We start from the raw sequence: 11,427 nt of genomic DNA, 5'->3' as shown, positions 1-11,427 counted from the left end.
TGATTAACAGATCATTTCTTTCCACGTAGAGCACCTTTTAATCGTGGGCGGTCTGGACAAAAGAAGGTAAGGGCCATATTTGGTTAGGGGGGTGAAAAAAATTTCATGAAAACTTTTAGCAGCTTGGACCACTAATTAGAGGTACTAAATGAAGTCTAATTACCGAAGCACCTCCAAAACTATGGTACTGTAGCACTTGCTGTAGCTAATAGCACTTGCTGTAGCTAACTAGTGGAGATGCACGTGCCACATGCACGTGTTTAAAGTCACATTATTTAAAAGTGATTAGATTACATTGAACTACTACTAAAAATATCATAGACAAATAATATCTTCCATCAATGGTTTTACATTGAAAAATATTATTGGTACCATGTCAAAAATCAAAGCTAGATTAGATGTTCTGGAAATCAAGTGAACAAAGAATGCCCAACAAACCATGATCTGCTAGCTCATGGAATCAAATTGCACAAGACTGCATCTTATCCTATCTGTAACCATCGAGTCATCCTAATTGTGTTCCTGACAATACCAAACATAACCTCGATATTGGGAAATGGTTGCTCACAAAAATAACTGAGCACTGGCATATGATATCCTCGGGCAAATCTCCTAGAACAGACATCCTGGATCTCACATATGCCATTCTGCTAGGGATATACAGCAATACACCATCATCTCAAAGAACTTTGGTATTGAAATGAAAATGGTAATTGGCTTATCACAGGCAAGAAGCCACTACGATGTTGCCTCCTCGTCTGAAGACCTCTTGTTGATTGTTACCTATGGCAAACATTTATGTAAGTTCCAGTTGCAGATCAGTACAGAGCTATGATTGTTACATTTGAAAGTCTGAATGACCCTCAGCAGTGCTATCATCAACATTTATCTAGGTGAGGTTATGCAAAATTTGAATCAAATGTTTTCAGCCTTGTAATTTAATGAGATGAATATTAATAATCATCTATTTCTTGGGTAAAATGAGAAACAACCATCATGATGATATTTTCTATCATCAACAGACAAAGGAGGAAAAGAGAAATAATGCTTGGGCGAGATCTGTGCCTCCAAATGTATATTTATTCTGTAACTTCTCTCAAATTGAATTGTTTTCTGATTCAGTCATGTAATAGCTGTACTAACACACATTGGTAGTTCCACAAAGCAAATTAACATTCTGACATGATTATGAGTGCATTATTATCCAAAAACACACTTGATTAACATGCAGCTTGGCCGAGCATAGCTTCGTCGCCTCACCGTCACCTGGTCGACCACCTGCCCACCCTGCCGGAACGCGTGGTGCTGCAGCGACGCTGTGGTGAGGAAGAAGATGACCACGGCACTGGCAACGCCGTAAGCCATCCACCCGATGATCCGCCGCCACTGGAACAGCAGGTTCTGGGGGCTCTCGTGGTACAGCATCGGGAACTGCATCGATCGCCATTACAGCAAGTCATCAGCAAGGATCAATTGTATTGTACTTGTAGTGATCCACCAAAACAGATGGCATAGCTCAGGTGTACTGGTTGGTATGATACCTTTGAGACAGAAGTGAGAAGAAACATCTTGGTTGAAGACGCCCATGGAGATCACAGGGAGCAAGGTGAAGAGGACATTGTAGCTCACCATTGCCCAGTCGTTGTAGAAAGGGCTAGCCTGAAAACAATGTGTACACCTTGTACAGGAACAGGGTCACACCGAACGTGATATTCTTGTAGAAGAAGCAGCATATCTGCGGAGTCCAGTGGCGAATGAACGTGATATTATTTCAGGGACAGTTTATACAACTCATGAAAAAAAAATATGTGTCACTCTAGCAGATGATACATCTATTCTTATATTCTTTCTGGTTCCATATGCTTTTCAAACAAAAGAAAGCTTGCAATCACATACATACAAAGTTCAAAAGGGTGCTTCGATGTTCTCCTTGAAAAGTAAAAAGTCACAAATGTTAAAAGCAGTTGGGCCTGATTTGCATCCACTCAACATTCTCCTGACAGGAGTAGAGTACAGTGCTTCAACATTCACACAACTTTAGCTGTCACAAGAGAATAGAATCATTTTTCAAATTTTATTTCTACAGATAGAGGTTATACCAGTAGGAATGTTATGCAGCCAGAGCATGGTTGGCCAGAGTGGATTAGAGCATAGAAAAATAACTGTACATTAGAAAAGGATTAGACAAATTATTCAAAACCATAAGCAGGACAACGTACCTTGAATAGTAGATCAGATAGGGTATTCCTTGCTAGCTGATCAATCTCCTATATGCCTACTCTAATCCAGTTGCTCCAATTTGATCAAGTATCAGTTAATTGAAACAATGAATGGACATATTGAGGAGATAGGTGTTTCTCCTGGTATTGCCTTAACTTCTGCAAAGAAAACCAACAAATCACTGGTTATTTAGTTTGGATTTGTGTAATACAATTTCTGCCATGGATGCTTCCTGAACTAACTGCACACATGAACCTGGAGTTTGCACACACGATGATGAGATTCAGCAATACCTTGTTTGTGGACATTTGACACATCACCAAATGGCTTCCTAGCTAGCATCTCCCATACTTGATAACCTAAAACAACATTACTCTGCAGAATGAACCTAGCAGGACAGGGTGCAGGAGATTTCATTTCACAAACGTCTCCCATTTTGTGAGCAAAAAAAATGATGTTGATCAGAGCAGGAAGGCTTTATAATTAGCCCTAGTGTTCTCCTTGAACATAACTTTAATATTTCAAGATAAAGAGTACATACATCAGTATATTATCAAAATATAAGCTGGCAGAAAGACAGTGTGGTGCTCACGTACTCCTCAACACACTTTGGTTGGATTCTTAAAAAAAATTATGCACCCATTATAGGCTCATTTTGTTCCCACAAAACAATCATATCAGAGTGGAGGCAACTGAAAGACTAAAACTGCAGAGCACCTAACCTAAGACTGTATATATATGTGGTTGGTCTGGTGCCTTTTGTATCTCACAAATATATGGTTGAGCCTTTCTCTACTGTATCAGGAATCAAGACCATATATTTAACTCAGGCCTACGGTGGAGACACATTGTGTTTGCAGTAAGCTCCTACTACCTTGGAAAAATTTATTCATGAAGGAAATGCAAGAAGTTAAACAAACTGAGTTGTTTGTCTCGAACATATGGCTGCAAACAACCGATGACGGCATGATCCAGGAAGCTTATACAAAAGAGTTTACACAACCAGGGAGGCAACTTACAATATTAGCTCCTCAAATTTGCTTGTGATGTGCTTTCTCAAACCTGTCAAGAGCTGCAAATGTCGTACATAAGCGTAATAACTAATAATGAAAAAAGGGCACAACTAAAGAAACACAATTTTTCCTGACATTTGAAGCTAACCTTTATACACGAGCTATAATGGCCATTGCAGAGAGAACACGGACAACACCATTAATCTAACGTACAGGGATCCAAGGCGAACGCCATCAATCCAAATCAGATCAGCCACAAAACGATGTCAATTCCAAATCAGTTGTCTGCATACCTTACTGATCCAAACCGGATGGCAGCGGCCCGTACACGGGACGACTGTGTAGGAGGCAAAATCCGGACGACGGCGACTTGTGCATGCGGCGGAGGGCGTCACAGACTCGAGGGACGACGTGCCGCAGCCGGGCGGACAACGACCCACCCGCCTCACCTCTCGGGCCACGACGAGGGTGGAGGGAAGAGGAAGAACGCAAAGCTCGCGAGCTACTTGATCTGGATTTGGACTGCTGGACACGAGCTCCTGCTCCACATGCGCCCTGGGAGAGGATCCGGCGGAGCGTGGGCACACTACCTCCCATGCGACCGGAGGTGGCGGCGCGCGGACATGAGCGCAGCGTCAAGGGGCCCGGAGAGGAACCCCCTCTCGATTGACCCAGAGACGGGGACCCAGAGGCGGCGAGACGGAGAGGAGGCCGGGAGGGGAGGCGCGGCGGCGGAGCTTGGGTCGCCGCCCGAGTCGCCTCCGGGAGGAGACGATGCGGGGAGGGGGGTAGTACTTCATGCACGGCCAAGATATGTTTCTTTCCATGTACAGCAGGTGCAGGTGTATATATACCACGTACTCGACACCCTTTTAATCGTGGGCGGGCAATTTCAGAGTTTGTCTCGTCTTAGGCCGCGTTTAGTTTGCGAAAAGTAGGGTGAAAAGTTACTGTAGCATGTTTCGTTGTTACTTGATAAATAATGTCCAATCATGAATTAATTATGCTTAAAAGATTCATCTCGTGCTAATCAGTTAGACTGTGTAATTAGTTATTTTTTCCAACTACATTTAATGCTTCATGCATGTGTCGAAAGATTTAATGTGGCGGGTACTGTAAAAAAATTTTTGGGAACTAAACGGGGCCTTATTCAGATTCAGATCCAATGAGTATGACGAGGGAGAGGTGCGGGGGCTCGACGCGCATGACGATGGCGATGATGGCCATAGTCTTGATCCTAGCAACATCGCCTGTACAGTGTAAGTTACACCTCGCCATCTTTGATTGCCCCCCACCCCCCCCCCACCCGTCGATTGAGAATATAGCTAGATGCTGATGATCAACACATCTTAATCTTATTGTCGTGGGCTTTTGGGGTACCTACAGCCAGGTGGCGGAACGCACCCGTCTATTCCCCGAGGGGGAGTACCCGGGGAAGTGCTAAGCTATTAGGCCGATCTAGCTTCGGGGCAAGAACGCAAGAACACACGGATTTAGAGTGGTTCGGACCGCCGGAGCGTAATACCCTACGTCCACTGTGTGGTGTATTGCACTAGGAATGAATGAGTCTATCTTCTATCCCCCCAGTCTCTCTTTGGACCCCGAGAGCTTCTCTAACGGGCGCTCCCCTTTTATAGAGCAAGGAGGGCGCGTACATAGGCGTTGGACCCCGACAGGTGGGCCCAACAAGGATGTATACTATACTAAATAGATACTAATGGTGCTACAGTGATAGAGCATCTTTTGCCGGATACGCTTCATCGTCTTGTAGACTTCCTGACCGAGGGAGGTCTTCTCCTGTCCCATCGGCGAGGCGCCCGTTGAGGCAATGTAGGTTGCGGCGTAGACTGTTGGGTCTACCGCATAGACATTATGATACTCCGTCGCCGAGTTGTCGTGTCTAACTGGCGTAGCAGGCTAACGCGCGTGGCGTGAGTGGTGCCAGCGGCTGTACTGTGCACCTTGGTAACACGCGACTAACAGCACAGCCTGGCAAAAAGTCTCCTTGGGCTCTGCTGTGGCAGAGCGCACTTAACGCCTCCCGCATTGAATGCGGTAGGTGGGCAAGTCTTTCCGAGGGAGCTTGGTAGCCACATGCGTACCTATGCCTGCGGACACGTGGCGGCTTCGGACCCCGACAGGCGGGGTGTCTGTTCCCTCCCGGAGAGGGGTCCGGATAGTATACGGGGGTCCGGGACCTCGTGGGAGGTCCGGGGCCCCCGGCCGTTTTGGCCCTGAGCGCTTTCTTTTCCAGGACACGTGGTGACACCGGACCTATCCCGAGCGGGAAGCGGGTCCGGGGCTGTTGATCCGGTGAGATGGAGCCGGACCCCAGAGATCCGGCTGCTTAGCTCCTTAGGGCGTAGCTACGGATAACTACACGAGTCTTGACATAGCAAGAGGGGGTACCCCAGTCCTGAGGTACCGTCAGTGGCCCCCGGGCCCTCCTCGGGAGAGGTACGAACCCGCAGGTGGGGCCATTATCATGACGCAATGCTGATTGCATTGGCGTGCCCATGTCGAGAGCGGGTGCTCCGGACCCCTTCAAGGCTGTAGCACTTGTCGCCAGGTTCTGATACTAGAGTGCTCTCCATAGGGCGGCGAAAGTGCAGGCTTAGGGTACGGAACCGAGCTAAGCGGACCTCGAACTGCCCAAGGAGCAAGCACTACTTCCCCGGACCCGGCTTCAGGCGACCGTGGCGAGCGGTCTCCGCCGGAGCGGGCCACCGGAGTGGACTTGGAGCGACCGTGGCGAGCGGTCTCCACGCGGAGCGGGCCACCGGAGTGGACTTGAGTCGACCGTGGCGAGCGGTCTCCGCCGGAGCGGGCCACCGGAGTGGACTTGAGTCGACCGTGGCGAGCGGTCTCCACCGGAGCGGGCCACCGGAGTGGACTTGAGTCGACCGTGGCGAGCGGTCTCCGCCGGAGCGGGCCCCCGGAGTGGACTTCAGTCGTTGCCGACGATCCATGAATTACGCCACCGGACCTTGCAGCAAGGCGCAGGAAACCAGGCCTTATACTAGAAAGGAGCCCGGGACCTCTAGGAATAGCAGCCTCGGATACTAGGGAACTCGTAACAGGGAAGTGAAGTACGTAGGCTTAGGGTATATTACCAGGCTAAGCTACGCGGAGCTTCTCTACCCCAGGATATGAGCACCACTTCTCCTGGGCAGGTCCCTAGGGGTCCGAACTGCCTTCTAGCTAGAAGAGGTGTCCCCACCTGACCACAATCCAGCAGCTCAATTTGGATCGTTAGCAACAAAAGAAAAGACTCCGTACGGAAGGGAGAAAACATGCAAGCTGAACGGACAAGTGCTATCAGGTTAATGTAAAGATAGGACCGATAAGGCAAATCTCCTTTATTGCTTGATTTGTGGTGTACATCAGAGGTCGGGATTACGAGGGCGGACCTCTACCGCTCTGGACCACTTGTTGGTGTCACCTGTTTGTGCGATGAAGCTAGAGGTCGGGTTTACAAGGGCGGATCTTTACCGCTCTGGACCACACGTAGGCACCGAATCATTACAAAGGAGAAACACACTCAATCCCATCTAGTCATAATCTACAGTCATCACCTCGTATGGTGTGCATGTTGCTGGCCGTAGAGGAGCTGCCGTCTTGGAGGCTCTTCTGAGTTTGTTGGGGGCGAGGGCGCCCTGGACGTGCTTGTACAGTATCATCCAGCATCACCTCGGGAGCTTGCAGGGCCCTCCTTTGAACAAGAACTGTTTCATGCTTGGTTTGCATGAGAACAACTTCTTTGGCTTTGAATGGGAGTGGCCCTGCCGCCGTTGCCAGCTGCTGACGGAAGCCAGCCTGGCACCCTGGTGCAGCGGGTAGACGGGTGCTCGTTTGGACGAGCACGGAGCGTGGAGAAGGGCGGTCATTCGCCGGCTCTACCTTGGTGCTGGCATAGGGCCCCCTCACCTTGCGGTGGAGGTCGACGCCTGTCTGCAGCAACTCCAAGGAAGGCTTGAACCAGCGAGGGAGAAGGCAACAGGCATCCTTCCGGTTCCAGGCTCCGTGTTGAGAGGAAACCTCGAGCCGACGTCGTGCCGCCGTAGGTGGCCTCCGGTGGTTGCTTGAGAGAAAACTTTGAGCCCACACTGGGATGGCGCAGGGCGACACGCAACAGGCGTCGCCCCCGCGCACCACCGTGCCGGCCCTGAGGCGTCGCATTGGCGACGCACAGCAGGCGCCACTGCCATGCGCCGCCGCACCGAGGGCGCTGGTGCCTCGGCGCATTGACATGCGGTGTAGGTGCCGCCATGCCTCTCTTCATCTTCTCACCACCGTTGCAGAGGATGAGCTCAGCCTTAGAAGCTTGGAGATCTAGCCCACGCTTGCACGTTCCCCGCGGACGGCGCCAAATGTCGTGGGCTTTTGGGGGTACCCACAGCCGGGTGGCGGAACGCACCCGCCTATTCGCCGAGGGGGAGTACTCGGGGAAGTGCTAAGCTATTAGGCCGATCTAGCTTCGGGGCAAGAACGCAAGAACACACGGATTTAGAGTGGTTCGGGCCGCCGGAGCGTAATACCCTACGTCCACTGTGTGGTGTATTGCACTAGGAATGAATGAGTCTATCCTCTGCCCCCCAAGTCTCTCTTTGGACCCGAGATCTTCTCTAACGGGCGCTCCCCTTTTATAGAGCAAGGAGGGCGCGTACATAGGCGTTGGACCCCGACAGGTGGGCCCAACAAGGATGTATACTATACTAAATAGACACTAATGGTGCTACAGTGATAGAGCATCTTTTGCCGGATACGCTTCATCGTCTTGTAGACTTCCTGACCGAGGGAGGTCTTCTCCTGTCCCATCGGCGAGGCGCCCGTTGAGGCAATGTAGGTTGCAGCGTAGATTGTTGGGTCTACCGCATAGGCGTTATGATACTCCGTCGCCGAGTTGTCGTGTCTAACTGGCGTAGCAGGCTAACGCGCGTGGCGTGAGTGGTGCCAGCGGCTATACTGTGCACTTTGGTAACACGCGACTAACAGCACAGCCTGGCAAAAAGTCTCCTCGGGCTCTGCTGTGGCAGAGCGCACTTAACGCCTCCCGCATTGAATGCGGTAGGTGGGCAAGTCTTTCCGAGGGAGTTTGGTAGCCACACGCGTACCTATGCCTGCGGACACGTGGCGGCTTCGGACCCCGACAGGCGGGGTGTCTGTTCCCTTCCGGAGAGGGGTCCGGATAGTATACGGGGGTCCGGGACCCGTGGGGGGTCCGGGGCCCCCCGGCCGTTTTGGCCCTGAGCGCTTTCTTTTCCAGGACACGTGGTGACACCGGACCTGTTCCGAGCGGGAAGCGGGTCCGGGGCTGTTGATCCGGTGAGATGGAGCCGGACCCCAGAGATCCGGCTGCTCAACTCTTTAGGACGTAGCTACGGATAACTACACGAGTCTTGACATAGCAAGAGGGGGTACCCCAGTCCTGAGGTACCGTCACTTATTGAAACAGGTCGTCCTATTGTCGAGGTCAGAACTATGAGTCATCTTAATCAGAAGCCACAATACAACACTCGAGGAGTCCAAGGTGACGCTGATATTCTGCATCGCTGCATATTGTGACGGGGAGCCGACAGAAGCCCAAGCCGCTGTGCTACGACTAGGGCTGGAAACGAGCCGAGCCGAGCCAGGCTCGGCTCGGCTCGCCGTGGCTCGGTCATCCAGCGAGCCGAGCCTGGCTCGGCTCGGTAATTTCACGAGCCGTTGAAAGAGGCTCGGCTCGGCTCGTTATCGGCTCGCGAGCCGGCTCGAGCCGGCTCGCGAGCCACAGCTAGTTATTGCATATTTGTATCACAGTTCACAGATTCACAGATCACATACAAGAGTGCAACCACATCAAGATTTTAACAGTACCACATAAAGATTTTAACAATATCATATCAAGATTTTAACAGTATCATAGCCACAACAAAGTAAAATAAAAAGAAAATATTTTAAATTACATGACAATCGACAAGTGGTCCATAGGTGGCTCAGCTCGCGAGCCGGCTCGCGAGCCAGAGCGAGCTGGCTCGGCTCGGCTCGGTATTTTAGCGAGCCGAGAAAAGAGGCTCGGCTCGGCTCGTTCCAGGCTCGCGAGCCGCTCCGAGCCGAGCCGAGCCACTCCGAGCCCGAGCCGGCTCGCGAGCCGCGAGTTTTTTTTCCAGCCCTAGCTACGACACGGAGAGTGTGTGCAGGAAACATTGCCCAACTTGTAAATCCCAAATGCCCGCCCTAGCTAGTGTGACGCTTCAACGAAGGGATAATTAAAACCATCTGATGCGATTTTGTGATACTTACATTAATAAGTAATAAGCACATGCACCTTTCTTATTTATCTTCGTTTTAGATTTATTTTTTCATAAGTGTAGCGTCTCTTTTATTTTAGTTTATTTTTTCTTTCTGAATTTCCCAGGCGCGGGGCGAGGCGGCCCACGCCGGCTCCCCGCGCCCGTCCATGCCGGCACGAGCGGGGCACCGGCGTCAGCGGTGCGCAGGCAGCCGGCATTTCGCGCAGAATTATTTCTTTGACCCTGAAAAAATTTGTAATTAGCTAGTTTGCTAAACCTACTCCCTCAGTCTCATGAAGAGTGTAATTCTAAGTTTTTTCCGACAGATTAGTTAGTGATGGTGTGAAAAGACTCTTATACCCTTATTTGTTTCCCACATATGATTAGTTTTGGCATACAATTCAAATCTGACAACTTAATTAAACATGTAATTGAGATCCAATCTCTAGAATTGAACTCTTTGTGGGATTTTTTTCAAACTCAGAATTTTGCACTTTTTATGGGACGGGGGAGTAGCTATTTAGTTCCTAAATGAGTTAGTGATTTATTAATAACGATGTCTACTTTCCAGCATTTCACTTTTGCAGCATGTTTAGATATGCTTAGATACATGAATTTTTTACACGGAAGAGCAAAGAAAGAAATTAAACGAAACTCATTTTGGAGGTCAAATAGTTAAGTTCGAGACAAAAAAGATCAGAAACTAATCATAACTTTTTTAGGGTCAAATAGTTAAGTTCAAGACAAAATAATTGCCACGCAGTTATCCAGCGAGCGTGGCAGCTACTCTCCTCTGCTTGCTGCTTATCTCACAAACACAATGAATGGAGGTGGCTGGCGGCGGCGGCCCTCGCGGCTAGCGGTGTGAGGGCGCGGCGCGCGCGTGTGGCCGTGCGGCCATGGAGGGCAGGGGCGCAAGCGGCTCGGGGTGCACGAGGTCCTGTGGCAATGGCGACGGAGCACGCGGGGCGGGGTGCATGCGGCCATGGCGGCCGAAGCTAGCGGGCCGGGCGCGCGCGGCCTTGGTGGCCGGAGTCGCGGGACAGGGAGGGGCGGCGCTGGAGGTTGTCGTGGTGTGCAAATCCATAGCCGGATGGCATAGTGCATCCGCCAAAATCCAGAGGGTGAGAATTTGGGTGTAGCTAGGATTAGTCCAATCTAGATACAAGAGCACGATGAACACAACATGTTTAGAGTGGTTCGGGCCGCCGGAGCGTAATACCTTACATCCACTGTGTGTTGTATTGCTTGTGCTCTCAAGAGGTTGAGAACGGGATTGTTCGGAGTGAATCCGAGCTTGTGTTGTGTCTGCCTTCGCCTGGTCTTCTTTGGCTTTACGTACTCCTCCCTTTTATATCTCAAGGGAGGAGTGTACATAGCCGTTGGGTCCCCGACAGATGGGCCCAGCGATGTAGTATAAAATAACATACTGTACATACATTATGGCATTGCAGGCGACGGAGACCTTATTCCTGGATTTCCTTGTTTTGCCCGTGGGAATTTTCCGTCCAGCATAGCCATGCCCTGTCTTGTCGAAACGGCGCCAGGGCGTAGCTTGCGGCGTAGCTTGCCGTAGCCTGCCGCGTAAATGAACGGGCCGTGTAGATTGCGGCGTAGGCGGTATGATGAAAGGGTGCCGTGCCGTCGTATCCATTTAATGCGGCAGACGGGCTCTGCGCGGATGCGGCGCATGCGGCTGCACTGTGTACATCGGTAATATGCGGTCTACAGTGAGGCCTGACAAAAGCTACCCCGCTGCTGCGGCGGCGGCAGAGCACGCCTCAACCACCCGCATTGAATGCAGTGGGTGGGCGAGTCTTCCAGCGGAAGACTCGCGCCCGCGCCTACGCCTGCTGGACACGTGGCGCCCCCGGACCCCGCCCCGGCGGTATATTGGTTCTACGCGTGTGGGAGGTCCGGAC

The 11,427-nt window shown here is 50.9% G+C and overlaps 1 long non-coding RNA gene across 14 annotated transcripts; it reads right to left on the bottom strand.

Moving 5' to 3' along the window:
• Positions 1–295: 295 nt before the first annotated feature.
• LOC120704559 lies at positions 296–4,230 on the bottom strand. Of its 14 annotated transcripts, none has more exons than XR_005687602.1 (6): positions 3,527–4,229; positions 3,382–3,437; positions 2,514–3,292; positions 2,220–2,378; positions 1,542–2,080; positions 1,063–1,431 (listed from the first exon to the last, which is right to left on the bottom strand). It is a non-coding gene; the product is annotated as an uncharacterized LOC120704559 (long non-coding RNA). The 14 variants fall into 14 exon arrangements; XR_005687598.1 differs by having other exon boundaries at positions 1,542–2,378; positions 2,514–2,608; positions 3,240–3,292; positions 3,527–4,227; XR_005687601.1 differs by having other exon boundaries at positions 1,542–2,378; positions 2,514–2,579; positions 3,240–3,292; positions 3,527–4,226.
• Between the last annotated feature and the right edge of the window lie 7,197 nt (positions 4,231–11,427).

The sequence above is a fragment of the Panicum virgatum genome, chromosome 4K (assembly GCF_016808335.1).
Source record: "Panicum virgatum strain AP13 chromosome 4K, P.virgatum_v5, whole genome shotgun sequence".
Taxonomy (NCBI): Eukaryota; Viridiplantae; Streptophyta; class Magnoliopsida; order Poales; family Poaceae; genus Panicum; species Panicum virgatum.
This window is presented reverse-complemented; position numbering and strand designations above follow the sequence as displayed.